Here is a 19,180-nt window from a genome sequence, read left to right as displayed (position 1 = left end):
GGATTAGCCGCCAGCACCGTGCATGGTAAGATAAGTAGTGACCAGCCCCACGCAGGATCGGCAGCTGTTTTAGTAGGAGGATTCAATCCTGTGTATTGTTGCTTCAGAAGCAGGAAAGCTTCTTGCGAAGTAGCACCTGCAACCCACAGGTCCGATGCTTCCGCTCAACAGTTGTTGGTCCTATAGACATCAGGCAGGAAGAAGGCACTGGGCCTACCTGGTTCCAGGTAGACACAATCGCCAGTCAGGTAGATCTTGGTCTTCTTTGCATCCTGCCTGTCTCTCCTTCCAGCATTATGTCCTGCCTCCTGACAGCTGCGGACCACTCTGGGCCAACCCAACCCAACCCAACTCGTAGTGATCCATGGCTGCATGTTCCCAACTCATTCAAGGCCCTGTTGCATTATAAACAAATGAAACAAATAATTTTATAAACCTGGATCCGATTCTTTTTTTAGGGGCTAAAACAATACTACTTACCGAGAAATAACTGCCACTGTCTTGAAACTGAACTACTGGTTCATGCAAGCAATGTGTGTTGCAATGATTAAGCAAGAGGTTCATTGGTGGCTAAATGAGCTTCAGTATGATACACCATCAATCTTAACCAGGGGTAGCCATAATGAATCCCTCTAATTATTGCAGTCTCCAATTAGGGATGGGCAGATCTGTTTATTTTGGTTTCTCTCATAAGTCTTAAGGTCAGTCTGCCACATTTCTGCATTACTTTGAAAATCCTCACGGAAATTTGCCATTTTAGTGTGCATTTATTCTCACGCAAACATTTCTGCAAGCATTTTATCATGTGTTTTATTCTCACAAAATGTGCATTTCTAATTTACTTTCCCTCTAATAAATGCATTTTTATGTGCAGGGGTTGGGGGCAGCTTGGAGAACTGCATTGCAAAATTCAGAGAAGTGTGGATTTGGAAGGCTAGCTGTGCATTGTTTCAGGAAGAGCAAGTGATGGAGGCAAACCAAATTTCTCCTCCATCCCATACCCCAGTTCCCATCATACCCAGCCAGCATGGCCAATTGTCTGTGATGATTTGGTTGTAGCCTATAACATCTGGAAGGAACCCCAGTGGTTACCCTTGCCCTTATAAGCCAAGCCACACAGGGCAAAGAAAATGAGTCTCGGCTAAGCAGCTCATACAAAAGCTCCCAGGTTGAAGTGAGATCCGGCTGAATGCCTGATCCACTTCTGTGCATGACATGCAGAAAGCGTCCTCTTGTCCTTTGCTTCATCCATGGTGTGGAAAAGTGAAGAGGGAGCTTTCATCCCTCTTTCATTATCCTAGAGCTTAATAGTGGGAAATTCAGGAGAGATAAAAGGAGATACTTCTTCACTCAACACATTGTTAAACTATGGATTTCTCTAGTGATGGCCACTGAACTGGGTGGCTTTAAAAGAAGAATAGACAAAATCAATGGCTACATGCCATGATGACTATGCTGAACCTCAAGTGCTGGAGTCGGTGTGCCTCTGAATCTTCTTCTTTGGCGATAACTCGTAGCCGAGTAAGATTGTCTTCCATAAACACGGTTTTAACAATGAGCCCATAGGTGACTGTGGAGGCCAATTCTAGATCCACACATCCTTCCACATCTCCAACTCCTCAAAAGATTCCATCAACGGTGTCTCCTCTGAATATGAGCTGTTGAGAATTGCAGGTGAGGAGACTGATGTTCTGCTAAGGTCCTGACTGTGGATAAAGGTATCTGGCTGGCCCTTGCGAAACCAGGATGTTGGACAAGATGGGCATTTGACCAGATCCAGCTGCAAAACACTTATTATGTTCTGTGGCACAACATGGCTCATCATTTATGTCTCCAGTGATGCAATTGGCACATGGTCTAATCCATGGGTAGGCAAACTAAGGCCCGGGGGCCGGATCCGGCCCAAATTGCCTTCTCAATCTGGCCCACGGACGGTCCAGGAATCAGCATGTTTTTACCTGAGTAGAATGTGTACTTTTATTTAAAATGCATCTCTGGGTTAATTGTGGGGCATAGGAATTCATCCCCCCCCCCAAAAAAATAGTCCAGCCCCCCACAAGGTCTGAGGTACAGTGAACCGGTTCCCTGCTGAAAATGTTTGCTGACCCCAGGTCTAATCCTACACATTTAGAGCCATACTGCTTGATCAACAGGGTCACATGTAGGACTATGCAACCCTTGAAAGTTTGTAGGGGGCTGAGAATTATGGGTTCGAAGGTCTGTGTCTCCACCACACTTTTTTTAAAAAAGGAGATACATAATGTTCACATAACATAAGCATGGCAGGAGCATCTTTCTCCTATCTTTCTCCTTCATGTCCTACTTTTGTCCGTGAATGGAGAGCTTTCGATTATGTCTCCCTGTCTATATGGTCAGAAAACGGCACAACCCAATAACGGATACATCATTTGGGGCTAAGGATTGCTCATTTCTGCCGTTTGCCAACACAGCGTAAATAGGACTGTGGCATCAGCTCCTCAAAAAAGCTGCTAATTAAATGGAGACTCCAACTATAAAATTACTTTGTTCCCTAACAGTGGCATAGGAGGGCAACTTCAGCGACATCAGAAACACAGCTATAGTAGCGACTGTCAAGCATGAAATGAGACTAATACATTAAATACATAAAATTACAATATTTGCTCAGACAACAAGCTGTCTGATAAGTGGCAGATGGAGAAAAGGTGGTAAAACTAATGGAGGAATCAGCCGTAGTCTAATAACGAAGAACCCAAGCTAGCTGGTTTTGTTCCTTGAGTGCAGCATAGCCTTGCCAGTTCTATTTATACAGAGATGCAAAAGCACAACATCAACAACCTGCTTTAAAATGGCATATTTCACTGATGGCATGAACCTGGTCTGGCTATAAATATATAAGCACGCAAACACTCTAGACATAAAGATTTATATATCCCTGGGGGTTTGACATCATTTTAAAGGGAGTTTTCGCAGCCCCATCGTAATCAAGAGACTCTATCTCTGCGGTGGTGCTGCATGCTTTTAGTCAACAGCAAAGTGATGATTTGGAATATTATTTAGGGAGCCCGAAGTAATCTGTAGGCCGCTGGTGGCCTTTCATTGTTAGTTTAGGCTGATGAAATGCTCGCAGGCCTCTATCCATCATCGCACAGCCACGTGCACCCTCTTTATTATGTGGTACGGCTCTCTTGGCAATGTGCAGAAAGAAAGTGGATTAAAAAAAATACTGCCTTTGATTTATCATGGTCAGGAATGAGCCATTCTTGTGGCATTTCTCCATCGCTTTGGATATATTTCATTGGGGAAAGAGGAGGGAGGCTTACCAAAACAATAATAAAAATAAATGTCTTTCGGTCTTCAAGTTGGGGGGGAAGTAACCTACCACAGGCTGAAAGTGGATTGCACAAGCTCATTGCAGCCACTCCAAGTTGTTTCCAAAGGGGCAATAATGCAGTATCTCCTATGACCCTAATACAGGAGGGAATGGGGAAAACTGCCTCAAAGTTTTGGGAAATAGGATAGCCATTCTGCTGTTCCATTGTTGTTGCTGTTGTTGATTACCCTACTTTACCCCAAGGTCCCTGGGCGGGTTAAGGGAAAGGTAAAAGGACCCCTGACCATTAGGCCCAGTCGTGGCGCACTCTGGAGTTGCGGCGCTAATCTCGAGGGAGCCGGTGTACAGCTTCCGGGTCAAGTGGCCAGCATGACTAAGCTGCTTCTGGCGAACCAGAGCAGCGCACAGAAACACCGTTTACCTTCCCGCCGGAGCGGTACCTATTTATCTACTTGCACTTTGATGTGCTTTCGAACTGCTAGGTTGGTGGGAGCAGGGACCGAGCAACGGGAACTCACCCCGTCACGGGGATTCTAACTGCTGGCCATGAAATACAGGGGTGAGGACCTTCAGACCTGCTTGAAAGCTTCCCAGGGCCCTCTCTAAATGCTTTCTGCCAACAAACAGGTTGTCTGGAACCTTATCGCCTAAACGCCCTGCTTGTGGATTTCTCATAAACATCTGGTTGGTGAAGTAGATGAAGCAGGGATTTTCTTAAGTTCATTGTAATGTAATATGTAATGTGTCATAGTGAATGTAATATGTAATGTGTCATAGTGAAGGCAGCCTTGATGGACAAATATGAACATACAACCATTTTGCTAGACTGGACCAAGATACATCTAACTCAGCAAGTAGCCAGAAGATAATTTAAAAGCTTCAGCATCCAGAAGATATGATAGTAATAAAATAATTAAATTAAATTAAATAGCCAAATACTGGTAATTAACTCTATCACCCACTGTAAGTCTTGATGAAATTTGCACTGATGTTCCACCACGAGCACACACACACACACACACACAGAGAGAGAGAGAGAGAGAGAGAGAGAGAGAGAGAGAGAGAGAGAGAGAAGGGCAGGCAGGGAGAAACCATGAATTCTTCTTCAGCTTAGATTTTCCTCTGAGACAGAGAATTTGGAGGCGGCTTTGAGAAGCTTGCCTCTCCTCTAGGCCTGGCTTTTATAAACCCTCTAAGTTCATATCCATGCCTGGCTCAGAAGGACTTTATGAGTATCTCTGCTACTCGACAACTGGCATTCAGCAGTATCAATAATGTTAAAATGAAGATTAAGCGGGAAGCTTAACATTTAAATGTGAAACTTTAAAGTTATTCTTAAAGGACACCGTCTGCTGTGACTGTTCACAATCTGCTGTTCTCCTGAACATCCCCAGTTATAATGAATGGTTACTTGAACATGGGCACTGTTGCAGCCTTGTACATATGTCATTCATTTCATTTTAGCAGGCCATGTGCAAGAAAACATATTTATAGGAACATAATAAGCTGCCTGGGACGCGGGTGGCGCTGTGGGTTAAACCACAGGGCCTAGGACTTGCTGATCAGAAGGTTGGCGGTTTGAATCCCGGCAACGGGGTGAGCTCCTGTTGCTCGGTCCCTGCTCCTGCCAACCTAGCAGTTTGAAAGCACGTCAAAGTGCAAGTAAATAAATAGGAACTGCTCCAGCGGGAAGGTAAACGGTGTTTCCGTGCGCTGCTCTGGTTCACCAGAAGCGGCTTAGTCATGCTGGCCACATGATCCAGAAGCTGTACGCCAGCTTCCTCAGCCAATAAAGCGAGATGAGTGCTGCAACCCCAGAGTCAGCCACGACTGGACCTAATGGTCAGGGGTCCCTTTACCTTTTAATAAGCTGCCTTGTACCAAGTCAAACCATTGGTCCTCAATACTATCAATATTGTCGGCCAGTGGATCTCCAAGATTTCAGGCTCTCCTGGCCTTCTCCAGAGACACATGGGATCAAACCCAGGAGCTTTTACAAAAAAAGTGTGTGCTCTAACCACTAAGCCACAACTCTGCCCCTGAGGGGCAATTTCCAAATAAATAAGTCCAACAAATTCAGGTTGACTCGTGATTCCCACTCCATTGCTTTTAATGAGAAATACTCAAAACTGCCTTTTACTGAATTGTGCTCTTAATGTTGGACTTCAGGCACATATGCAACTATGTATAGTATATATAAAGGGCCAACATACCAAAATATTGGAAAATCCCAAAGTAAAAAAAGATAAAGACTGCAGTAGTAACTCAGGTTTTGCATTTGTTGTTTCTATAAGCCAGAGAAAACAAATACATTACTTTCCCAAATCATAGTTAAAGCAGCTCACAAGAACAGTAAACAAATCATAAATATGTGCGTCCACCAGAAACAATCCTAAATTTACTGAACACACAATATAGCAGTTATCAAGTATTAGCATGCTAACAGACATTGCAATATTATAATGTATGAAAAGCATTCCTCGCATAAATGACCAGCTACACAAAAATATCTACATTTAGTTAATGAACCTTTTACAAACTAAGTCAAATTACTAAGATTAGCAGCAACAGCAGCAGAAAATATATCAGTATTGAAATGTTACTATTTAAAGTGATTTAAGGGGTTTTTTAAACAATAAATTTTAAAATGAATTCAAAGACGATCTGCAATGGCCAGGTGTAAGTGAGGACTGGACCTGTGCACCTCTAATAATTCTAAAGAGGGAATTTCAGCAGGTATCTCTGGTCATGCTACCTCTCAAAGCATTGGAGAAAGAGCCATAGCTCAGTGCTGGAACATTTGCTTTGCATGCAGAAGGTCCAAGGTTCAATCCCAGCATCTCTAGGTAAGGCTGGGATAGATCCTGGTCTGAAATCCCAGAAAGCTCATACCAGTCAGTGTAGACAATACTGGGGTAGATGGACCAATAGTCTCACTCAGTGCAAGACAGCTTCCTATGCTCCTATAGCTCCCTACAACAAGGGAGCAGAAAAGGTAGGTGCATTCATCTCTAACATGAGAGGAACAGATGCCATGTTCACATTTTCAGTGCACTCAAGGGAAAAAAAGGTAATGGAGTCCCCCTGGATGGTTAAGTCCAGTCAAAGGCGACTGTGTGGTTGCAGCACTCATCTTGCTTTCAGGCCAAGGGAGCTGGTGTTTGTCCACAGACAACTTTCCGGATCATGTGGCCTGCATGACTAAACCGCTTCTGGCACAACAGAACACTGTGATGGAAACCAGAGCGCACGGAAATGCAGCTTACCTACCCGCCACAGCAGTACCTATTTATCTACGTGCACTGGTGTGCTTTCGAACTGCTAGGTTGGCAGGATCAAGGACAGAACAACTGGAGCTCAACTCGTTGTGCAGATTCAAACTGCCAACCTTCTGATTGGCAAGTCCAAGAGGCTCAGTGGTTTAGACCACAGCACCACCCACATCAATTGCAAAACCTACACTAAAGATGTTCACCAGTGCTAAGGAACATCAACCAGGCAACCCCATCTTTCACCTGGGATGCTCAATAGAACATTGCAGTGTTTTGCTCAAAAATACACACATCTCTCTGTTCTCTAGCTTTTCTCCAGATTCCAATAGTTTTTTGGCCTGAGCAGACCCATTAGAATTCACTTCAAATTCAGGTTTCTGGAGAGGAGAGGAAGGAGTCAACAGAAGTACAAAACGTCACTGTGTGAGTATTTTCCTTTTTGCTAATCTTGCTAGAATTCTTTTTGCCTGCTGAGTGATGGTTTGCTCTATCAATTTTGCCTCAGAACTTGATTTTGGTTAAATATTATTATCTATTTTATTTCATACAGATTACTGTATATATTGCTTGGTTATAAAAGCACCGCAACAACCTTCAAGCAGTTCGCACAATGAATAAAGCAATAGAATTACCAGTGAAATTAATAACAACTGTTAAAAGCAACTGATGGCGAGTTGAAGGGGCAATCAAATCAAATAAAAAAATCTGCATTGTGGTCTTTAGTATGCGTCTCTGGATATAGGAATCCAATCCAAATTTCTTCAATGGCCTTGAGTAAATCACAGTTACGTAGCCTTGCTTCCCCATGTGCAAATGAGGATTCATGGTGACTTAACTCAGAGGTTTGTTCAAGACAGGCGAAACACAAATGATCAAGCACACTGTCAAATGAAAACTGCTGTTGGAATGATTGCTGTAACTGAATAACATTCTCAGTCATGCAACGAAGCTGATTTCAACCCAGGAAGCAAATCAAAGTAAACACAGGAACTGTAGCTCAACTGGTTGGTGAGTCATAGCAACAGAGGCACAAAACAGTTTCAAGGTGGGAAAAGATGCACACAGTAAATTTATTGATATGACACAATCTCCTATGGATGGCTTAAGGACATCCACAACATTGAGACAATCTAATGTTTGCTTACAGAGGAGTAACTGCCATTTGCACCGGATAACAACATCACCATGAGTCTTCATAGCAAGACACGGTATTTCTGGAACACGATCCTATGCACGTCTACTCAGAAATAAGTCCCACAGTGTTGAGTGGGACTCACTTCCAGGTCAATGCGTACAGGACTACAACCTTAGAATTGTAGGGTTCAAAGAAGGAGTCAAAAGGTCCCTAAGAAGCATCTAAGAAGATTCAGTGCCTTAGCCAAAAACATTGCTCAGTGCAGGACTCTCCGCCCATCACATCAGAATTGGTGTGCCCAGTGCTTAGTGGCAGAGTGCATGATTTGCATGCAGAACATCGCAAGTTCAGTCCTTGTTATCTCTTGTCAAAGAACCCCAGGTAGGAAGGCTGGAAAATACCTGGACACCAGACATTGGGAAAATGCTTTTAATATGCCTGTTGTGCCCAGAGTATCCAATATTCTGACCCAGTGTACAGAATGTGTTCCATATCAAACAGTACAAACCCAAACGGTAAATAACAGGGAGATTATGAACTCATCATCCCTAATTTCTCTCTCTCTCTCTCTCTCTCTCTCTCACACACACACACACACACTACTTTTTTCACTATATAATTCAAGCTTTTGAGAAAGACTTTACTAATCACACACACACACACACACACAAACACACCTCGCTGTCTTAAAAAATCTCAACAGAATATTTTTCAGAGCAATTTAATAAACAGATTGGACACAGACCTGTATGGGTTTTCTTTCTTTTTTTCCGAAAAAGAATGAACAATTGCTATGCCAGCCAAGCTGCTGTCCACTTTTTATTCTGAAGCGCTCAGCAAGAACCTTTTCCCCCTTTGGATCCAACACATTGCGTCTCTTGATTATGTTCCCCCATCAACAACAATCAAATCCAGTCTCTCTCCCCCCCTCCCTCCCTCCCCTCCTCTCTCTGAATATATTTGCTGTTTTTAAGATTAAAGTGATGATGGTAAGAAGAAGAGGAGTGGAATCTCTTTTTTAAAGCAGGCAATGGTTTGTGGGGGTGGGGGTGGGAAGAGGGATAATTTGGATACGTTCAAAATGGTTAGTAAATCAGAAAGACGTGGAAATGCAATTGAGACAATCAAGGGCAGAGAGTTGGCAGAAACAGGGAGTTGGGGGGAAATGTCCCTTACCTAGGTCTTCTCCGGCTCCTCTGCAGTGTACTGTCCTCAACTCTCTTTCCCTCCCTTCTTTTCTATCTGTCCATCTTCCAGAAAATGACAGAGTAGCGGTTGCTGCAGCTCATCACTGGTCCTGGTGCCTGAGCAGGTCTCCCAAGCCAGCTGGTTGAATTGCAGTCAGTGTGCTACCAGGCACTGGCTTCTGCCCAGGCTGCTGCTGCTGTTCCTGGTACTGATGATGTTACGGAGGAGGAGGAGTATGAGTGGAGAGGGGGAGGAGGATGCCGCAGATGGTACTGATGCTGTTGCTATGGCGATGGAACTCAGCAGCACTACACAGTGCAACAGCTGCTAGAACTCCTGGTTCTTTCACAGGCAGGACCCAAGACTGGCTTGTAGCACAAGCTGCAAGGTAATGAGAAGGCATATTCTTCATTTTGACAAACACTCATCCACAACTTGATGACATGTAGCCGTTATTGGCCAGTGTCTGAGCTACTGTTAGGATCTTATATCTCAGCAAGATGCTGGAAACGAAACAAAAAGGGTAAAAAAAAGTGGCAGCAGTAAGAACATTACAGTTTGGAACAGAAAGAGCCTTAGGGGGAAGGGTCTTGAAGGAACAAACCCAAGTTATAGCTATTCTTGTCCCTAGAGAAGAACGCCCAGGACAAGAGCAGAGATCATTCTCCAGAGTATTTTATATGGGTCATGGTCAGCTGAGGCAAAAAACCACAGAAAGCCATGGTGAAGAGAAGAGCCAGTATGGTGGTAAGGTGTTGGTCTAGGACCTGGGAAACCCTGGTTCAGATCCCTATTCAGCCATGAAGCTCTTGGCTCTCACCCTAACCCACCTCACAGGGTTGTTGTAAGGAAAAAGCAGGAGGAGAACTTTGAGCTCCTTGGAGGAAAAGGGATGTATGGAATAATTAGAAGGAGGAGGAGAGAACACATGAGAAGAGAACATCAGTAACCTATATAGTGCTTGTTTCTTCCCCCATCACCATCAGTCCTAGCTAACAGCAGTTGGATGATGCACAAGATCTAAGCCTAAGCATAGCACAGTGAAGAGCTCAGAATGTTTCTCATGCTACCATGGGACCTAAACACCACCTCATGGCTGCTTTTAACTGAAGAAAAGTTTGTCTTCAAATGTTATCAGTCAGGGATGGAGAACCTGTGGACCTCCAGATGATCTTCGGAGTCCAACTCCCATCATAGAATCATAGCATTGTAGAGTTGGAAGAGGCCTTAAGGTCTTCTGGTCCAGCCCCCTGCAATGAACAATCACAACTAAAGCAGCTCTGGCAGATGACCATCCAACCTCTGCTTAAAAGCATCCAGTGAAGGAGCGCCTACCACCTTTGGAATGAGTCTGTTCCATTCTCAGACACCTCTAACGGTCATGTGCGTCTTCCTAGTGTTTCGTTAGAATCTCCTTTCTTGTTGAATCCATTGGTTCAAGTCCTGTCCTCTGGAACAGCAGAAAACAAGTTTGTTCCATCTTCCCTGTGACAGCCCATTACATATTTGAAGATTCCTGTCATAACACCTCTCAGTCTTCTCTTCTCCACACTAAACATACCTAAATCCTTCAACCATTCCTCATAAGGCTTGGTTTCTAGGTCTTACATCATCATCACCACCCCCATCATTCTACCCGGACACTGAGGTCCAGCACTGAGGGCCTTCTGGCAGTTCCCTCACTGTGAGAAGCCAAGTCACAGGGAACCAGGCAAAGGGCCTTCTCGGTAGTGGTGCCCGCCCTGTAGAACACCCTCCCACCAGATGTCAAAGAGAACAACAACTAGCAGACTTTTAGAAGACATCTGAAGGCAGCCCTGTTTAGGGAAGCTTTTAATGTCTGATGCATTACTGTATTTTAATATTTTGTTTGGAAGCCGCCCAGAGTGGCTGGGGAAACCTAGCCAGATGGGTGGGGTATAAATAATATATTATTATTATTATTATTATTATTATTATTATTATTATTATTATTATTATTATTATCTTGGTTGCCCTCCTCTGCACACACTCCAGCTTGTCAATATGTTTCCTAGATTGTGATGCCTAAAGCTGACCACAGTATTCTAGGTGTAGCCTGACCAAGGCATTGTCAGCCAGCATGGCCAATGCTCAGGGATGATGGGAGTTGTGGCGATCAACATCTGGAGGGGCAGATGTTCCACATCCCTGCTATAAATTTTGCAGGGAGGATGAGTACAGCAGACTTCCTGTTGCAGACATTCAGCCCCAGAAAAGGAGGGCTGTGGTAGTGGCAACAGAGACGTGGTGAAGTAGGTGGAGACATGGAGCTGGTAATCATAAGAAGTGAAGAATTAGAACTCAACCTTATTGTTTAACTAAAAGCACTTAAAGAGCTATGGGGCCCAGGTGAGTGGGTAGTGTCAGATGCTGTTGTAGTTGCTCGAGAGTAACCAGGCAGGATTCTGACCTGTCTTTTATAGGCTTTATTTTGGTGCAAACTATTTAAAGTGAAGAGCATCACATGTTCATGTCTGGCTCAATCGCTAGCAGAATCCGGGAGTGGTCTTTTTTGTACCTCCCCCAACAGAAAAGTTTCATCACCCCCAGCCTTTTCTGCCTCAAACTACTGCGCATGATGGGCAATGGCAAGGCCGTGCCTCCCTCCTCTCTGGCTTGCTCAGGTGCGGTGTTAAGGCTCTTACTAGCATCCTCTGGTCCTTGCACCTCTTCCTCACTAGAGGTGGGGCTTCCCTCCTCGCAGAAGAGGAACTGCTTTGCAAGATTTTCGGAGGCTCCCTGTTACACACCTGCCCCTCTATCTCGCCTCTGAGCCAATGGCAGTTCCCTGACATCCAGTATTTGAGTGCTGGGTGGGGGGAGGTCATAGCTCAGCCCCAGAGCATATGCACACATATTTAATCAAGTAGGACCCTACATCTAAATCTCATCTGCCACCACGGTCAAAATAAATCCTCCCCCGGTGGTTACCTTAAAGGAAAAGAAAAGCAGTCAGGACAGATTTCCCACTGCTTCAGCCTCACACTTTCAATCAGGCCAACAAACCTTGAGCTCACCCCTTTGACATTAGACATGACCTCCCCACTGTTTTCTCCCCATGACTTTTCTGCTTCTGCCAGCATGGGCTGCCTTAATAAGCCATGCAAAAATACCGATGCACAGGAATGACTCCAAGGCAGCTTCCAATACACTGAATCAGAGCATTGGTCCATCTATCTCAGTGTTGTCTACATTCAGTGGCTGCAGGTCTCCAGGGTTTCAGACAAGGGTCTCTCTCAGCTGTGCCTGGAGATTCTGGGGACTGAATCTGAGACCTTCTGTATTCGACTGAACATATAAAAAGGTTTCCGATATACTGAATCAGACCAGTTAACCAGCTCAGTATTGTTTGAACTGGCTGGGAGTGACTCTCTAGGGCTTCAGACAAAGGACTGTCCCTGGCCTACATGTAGATACTTGGTCTCAGATTGAATCTGAGACCTTCTCTATGCAAAGCAGATACTCTACCACTTAGCTATGGCCTTCAAGACTTTAAAAAAAGCACATCCACTTTTTTTGTCTTATGGAAATGCTTCTATTTTGTTTTGAGTAAAACACATCACTTAAATCTAAGGTCATGCAAAATCGGAGGACCATTTTAACATCTATCTTTGCAACTAACCATGCAGTGCCACAGGCAAGACTACTGCTGTGCTGTTTTCACCTTCATGGCGTCAGAAGTGGTATCAGTAATAGCATCCCTTGAGTCTTCTTCACACTTGCACTCGTGTTGTACTTCCAGATTTTAGAGGATGCAGACTCTGGGCCATTTAATGCATGCATGCACGTCACTCAGTTTATCTACACTTTATTATTGTTCCCTTGATTGGCAGCTGAATGTGTGAACCAGCTCCACTCAAACACATTGCGGTGCAATACAAATGTTCCAGATATGTTGTCTATGGATGGATAGATCTCCTTTCTCCAATTTTAAGATCCATTCTCTACATTTCTGAATCAGTCACCACCTTCCCACAGCTGCCTAAGCCTCCTCCTGTGCTGGGTCCTTCACAAGCAATCTGAGACTCTGCCGGCAAGCCTGTCTCCATTCCTTCCTCTTATTTTCTGGTTCTGGGAGACTGGAGGAGTGGGGGAGCTAGCTGGTCACAGTAGGGGTGGGAGAAACCCTGGCTTCTTCACCAACCTGACTCATCTGTGCCTCTTGGCCTCCATCCTCTCCTGCTTCAGCTTCCACTTCCGGTTCTGGACTTCTCTCTGTCACAGACTCCCCCTGCTCACTAAAACCTGTTACCTCTTCAGCTTCCAACATCTCCTCCTCCCAATCTTTTCCCACTTCTCTCTCTAACCACTGATTGTCACCCTACCACCAATCACCAGGTTCTGGGCCTTCATTCCTTGGGGGTTTCCCAGTTGGTGCCATCCACCACTCCTCTGCCTCTAGCCAGTCCATGACAGGTATCACATGCAATTCATTGCTGCAGACAGTCTTCCAGTAATGCCAATGCAAATGCATGTGAAAATTGTTAGAATTTCTGCTCCATGATTGCAGTCATGGGATTTTTGTCTATCACATGACGGTGTAATGTTTTGACTCCACAGAGTGGGAAGTGACGGAAACAGGATTTTGTGTTACTGTGTTCCATGAAGTGGGACTATTGTCCTTTGTTCTTTTTCCTCTTTGTTGTCTGATGCTAGAGAGAGAGAGGGAGCCATGTTGCAGTGCTCCGTGTGTGTTTATATGTAAAGAAAGTAGATAGCCAAAATGCTGAGTTGCTGAGGTCTGTTACGCAAGTTGTGTGAACTCTGCAGATCTTAAGTGTGCCGGTGTCTGTTGGCATCGGTCGCTGAGAAGTTTGGGCAGAAGAAAGCTTTGGAAGCTCCTGAATGAACGACCAGGAAGGAGAGAACATGCCGGTTGGGCATGTGTCTCTGCCAGGGTCCTACTCGGGTGTAGGCTGAGCTCCTGACACTGTTCTGAGCCTCCAACCTCTGGGCTTCCAACATCTCCATGACAGTTATCACGTGCAATTCATTGCTGTAGACAGTCTTCCAGTAATGACAATGCAAATGCATGTGAAAACTGGTCCGCCACCTAAGAAAACTCTGTAACGTATCTCTTGAATTGTTTGTTTTTCCTCCTAGTTTGAAACAGTCATGGCTCAGTGGACAACCAGTGTTTTGTCTGTATGAAGCGTCTAGGTTTGGCACCTGAGCTTTTCAATTAAAAATAATGAAATAAGCTGGGAAATGTTTCTGCGTGAGACTGATTAGCTGCTGCCAGTTACAGTAGGCACGAGCTGTTTGGACAAAACAAAAACCCACTTAATTTGATATGGTGTCATGGCAGACAGTTTCTTATATTCTCCTATGATGGAGTGTCCACAGGTTCTCCTGATAATTCATTCTGGAAACTAATTAAGGGGATAAGAGTGGAAGAACTGTAGGTCTCAACAGGCCAAATATGAACCTGAAGATCTGCCAAAAAGCCCATAATTGTGGGATATTATTATTCACAAAGTGCAAAAGCTTTACTCCTTTATTACTTTTCTAACCATTTATCTCGGCAGGAAAGTAGTTTGGCTGGATTTCATAGAACATTGTGATGACCATAGTGGAAAAAAAGAAGTTTGGTATAGACAGTTGTTGCTGAGCTGGTCTCAGAAAATAAGAACTTGATAGCTTTCCCAAGGATTCAGCTGGGAAAATTCTGTCCCATTCCGCAAATCTTTGCCTATAGAAACGTACTTTTAAAAAATGTGCCATTCAAAAAGCACACTGGAATCTAATACCTACACAGGAAAAATAACTGGGATGATTAGGCTACAATGAAACTATTTCTTTTTTTCAACACAGGCTTTCTGCTGAAATTTTGAAAATCTGGAAGATTTTGGATTAGCATGGAATATCACAGTGCTACTTGTACATGAAGCTACAAATAGTTTGGACAGGAAAGCAAGGGTTCAGTGGAATCAGATTTAATTTTGCTGAGCTAAATCCAGAAAGGGATTGGTGGAATAACTGCTGCTTATGATGGATGCATTTTTCCTGCTGAGACAGAGTTAGGTAAAGGGGCCCCTGACCATTAGGTCCAGTTGTGGCCGACTCTGGGGTTGCGGCGCTCATCTCACTTTGTTGGCTGAGGGAGCCGGCGTACAGCTTCCGGGTCATGTGGACAGCATGACTAAGCCGCTTCTGGCAAACCAGAGCAGCGCACGGATACGCCATTTACCTTCCCGCTGGAGTGGTACCTATTTATCTACTTGTACTTTGACATGCTTTCGAACTGCTAGTTTGGCAGGAGCAGGGACCGAACAACGGGACCTCACCCTGTCGCGGGGATTCGAACAGCTGACCTTCTGATCGGCAAGTCCTAGGCTCTGTGGTTTAACCCACAACACCACCTGCGGAGGACACTAACTCTGTCTCTGGGATGCAGGTCTGCAGACAAATGCCGGCTCCCTCAACCTATAGAGTGAGATGAGCGCGCAACCCCAGAGTCGTTCACGACTGGACCTAATGGTCAGGGGTTCCTTTACCTTTAAAAACTGGTCACTTGGAAATTTGGATGCGAAAGAATGTTCAGTTTGCATTTAAAAGTGAGCTTTCCTAAACTACACTCTCTAAAACACGAACCTAAGCATGGCCATCCTTTGAAGATTGCATTTCTCCATGCCTTCACCCTGGTATCCCCTTTATCACATACACAGCCCAACAAAACGACAAGAATCCACCAACAATATTCAAATCAATATGGCTATCCTGATTCACAAACACCCACCCCACTCACACATGAAAACAAAGTTCACCACAGCCAATCACAAACAAGCATCCACACCCTAGGCCAACCCCAACTTCTCTCACTACCAAGGGAACACAAGTGAATAGCAACAAGAACCTGCACAAGCGACGCTGACACAAATCCCCACAAATACACTTAAGTAAAATAGAAACTTCGCCACCCAACCCAACCCTACCCCCACTCACCATTCCCCCTCTTCCTAATGTAACACTAATGTCTCAACAAATGAAACTGACCTGTAGAAAATGTAACTTGAAAAAAGAGACATTGCACACAATGTAAACTGAGGAATCTTTAATAAAAAAACACATTTAAAAAAGAAGTTTGCATTCCTCCTAATTTTGCAGTGCAGTTCTCCAGCCATGTACAAAAAAACACAAGTTACTAAAAATAACATATAAAAATGCATTATGTTAGGGGAAATTTATTTCAAAACATGTGCATATTCATGTGCATCTTTTTTAAAGATGAGCTTAAGGGGTCTTAGGACCAACAAAGAGGACTACCAATATAGTTGGCAGAGAGGGACTGACAGAGAATCAGACGCCTCGGACGTGAGGAATCCGGGCTAAGAACTATTTTTTGTTTGTTTTTTGGACATTTGTTTGGGAAGGGACAGAAACCGGGGCAGGGGGGGGGAGAGAGAATAGAACTATAAAATGTTATAATTTGTTTTATTTGGTCAATGTGACCTATAATTAATATAATAAAGGGAAAATTTGTGGAAGGGAAGTTAGATCGACCTTAAAAAAAAAAAGAAATTAATGATTATAAGAGAATTGGATAAGTTGAATATAGATAAACAAAAAGAATTAAATTTTTAAAAGCAATATGAATATGTTTAAGAGGTTAGGTAAGAACTTGCTGAATTAATTATTGGAACTGGGATGTAAGAGGAGGGGGTGGGGGGAAGTCAATGAAAGTGGGTAAAGAAAATTAGGGTATGTAATTGTATTTGTGTGTTTTTGTCTTTGTGTGTGTGTTTGTTGTTATAAAATGTAAAAACCCAATAAAAATTATTTTAAAAAAATAATAATAAAGATGAGCTTAAGCCTGGGGGCGGGTGGTGGAGTGGAAATGAGAAAATGAGACAAGCTGAAACTGATGCATTGGTTTATGGTTTGGTTGGTTGAGGGGCATGGATTGGCTGCGCCTGCCCCTCTAATGCTGCTGCTGCAAGGGATTCTGTTAAAGGAATTGGGAGCTAACTATTGCTTGTCCACTCTGACAAGGGGGCTCGGGCCATAGCAATGAGCTCCTGGTTGCATTTGGGGTGAGGGCAGGTTCCCTGCTCCGCGTAACCTCCAAGTGTATTCCTCCATTCTGACTTTCGCATCGTGCGGAATGTCAGTCTGTCCCCCATGGTGGGGGCAGATAGTCGCAACCAATGCCTACGCAACCATTCACAAATTTGTATTTTAATAAAGTTGTGGCCAAAATTATGCCAAAAATCTTAAACAAAAAATTCTGTGTGATGTGTGAGTTATTGGGGTGGACCTGGGGACCTCGAAACACAAAATGAGACAAGCTGAAACTGATGGAATCACCCATCGGTGCTTGGAAACTACAGGAGAAGAGGGCTATTTCACTATGATTCTATGATTCTATGATCTTCTGAGCTTTACAGAGTAAATTGTTTGGCTGCTGTGGGCTGCTCAAGACAGGCCTTTGGTCTGAACCAGCAGCCTAGCTGGGGGAGGTGTGTTTGTGTTTTGTATTGCTGATTCTTTTATGTAACTACAGTGGGCACTTAAAAGCATTCTTTAGCCTTCTGACTTATAGTCCTGCAGGGAAACATGCTCTGATGCCTTTTCTAAATTATTATTTATTTGCCAAGCAGTAGGAAATATACATATAAATTGGCTAAGCAGACAGATGGGGCTGTTTGTTTAAGGGTTTGTTTTCCCTGGTGGTTTTTAACTGCTTTTAGAGTTGACAATGCAAAAGTACCAGTTGGCGCTGTATAATTATATTGTTCTTCCCACCCATGGAAGTTTGCAGTCAAAGCAAAGCAATTTGCATCCCTAATTTCCCACCACCCTGGTTCTACATACCCATCGCATAGTAAGGAACAATGACTGCAGTTCAACAGGTTGGGGTGTGTTATGTACTGAGTTGAATAGGATCCAAAAGGCAGCAGTCTGGTCCTAGAACAATAGGATTCAGAATGCAGCAGTCTGATTGGTCCTAGAACATTAGGGTCAGGAATGCAGCAGTCTGATTGGTCCACAGGAGCCACCCAATCCAGCTCCAGGTGGAAGTGAATCCGCAACCTGATTGGCCTACAGGTGAATCCCGGAATTAGCCAATCACGTGGGGCCCATTGTGTAAATAATGTATATAAAGCAGACATTTTGGGGGAACTTCTATTCCTCCTCACCACTATGAGCTGAATAAAGAGCATGAAATCCATGAAAGGGATATAAAGAGCATGAAATGGATATAAAGAGCATGAAATCCACTCTCGACTCCGAGTATATTTCAGGGTCCTATCAGGGCACTATTGAGAAATGAAAGTGGCATGGGGGGTATTGATAAAATGAAAAGGACCCTGAGGTTTGCAGAAGTACAAAAATGAGCACTCACACTTTACATTGTGGGTGCCGTTTGCAGGATCACATGTGGTGCTACAGTTCCCAGGGAGCTTACTGGTAAACAGGGGCTGGTTTGCCTCTCAGTGTTAATTTTTGGAGGTTCATGCCCCGCCTCCATAATCAAGCTTCTTGCTGGGAGGTGGGGCCAGTCCCATTGATATATAGGGAGTGGAGCCGACAATAGCCAGGCAATTGGCTCTGGAGATCCACCCACCCAACCCTCCCTTAGTTTAAAGTTTCTTGTTTGCAGGTTAATTTTTTCTTCCTGTTTAGTGGGCGCTGCTACTGTCTACGACTGGTTGCTGTTGAAGGGCCGGGAAGAAATTTTCCTGCATTGACAGGTTTTGTCTTCCCCGTAGCAATTCGTCATAACTTTGACGGTTATGGCCTTGGGTGGAATCCTTTGGTCTTTTCTTCCGTGTGTGTGTGTGTGTGTGTGTGTGTGAGTGAAGTGGTGACTCACCCCCCTGCGGTGGCAATTCCAGGGTCCCCCTCTTAAAGGGGTTATATATATGGGTGTCACTGGCCATACACTGAAACACATCAAATAGTTTCAATATCTTATCTTTCATTCCCTTATTTCCATGACCTCCTCACACCTCCCTTTTTGTATTCCACTTCTATTAATTCTTTCAGCAATTCCTTTCCATCTTCCTCTATTTTTTATCCTATAATTATCTTCCTACATTTGGAAGTTTAATAAAGTTGTGGCCTAATTTTAATTCTATACAGTGGTACCTTGGGTTACAGACGCTTCAGGTTACAGATTCTGCTAACCCAGAAATAGTACCTCAGGTTAAGAACTTTGCTTCAGGATGAGAACAGAAATCACATGGCGGCGGTGCAGCAGCAGCAGGAGGCCCCTTTAGCTAAAGTAATACCTCAGGTTAAGAACAG

General features: G+C 44.1%; 1 protein-coding gene across 1 annotated transcript in view; it reads right to left on the bottom strand.

Annotated features, from left to right (window-relative positions):
- Positions 1 to 8,939, bottom strand: part of FAM135B (family with sequence similarity 135 member B) — a 163,462-nt gene extending 154,523 nt beyond the window's left edge. The window contains exon 1 of the mRNA XM_081873988.1: positions 8,897 to 8,939. The gene's annotated coding sequence lies outside the window, so the exon portion shown is untranslated. The remainder of the gene's footprint in view (positions 1 to 8,896) is intronic.
- Between the last annotated feature and the right edge of the window lie 10,241 nt (positions 8,940 to 19,180).

This window comes from Podarcis erhardii, assembly GCF_964252035.2.
Source record: "Podarcis erhardii genome assembly, chromosome: 8".
NCBI lineage: Eukaryota > Metazoa > Chordata > Lepidosauria > Squamata > Lacertidae > Podarcis > Podarcis erhardii.
This window is presented reverse-complemented; position numbering and strand designations above follow the sequence as displayed.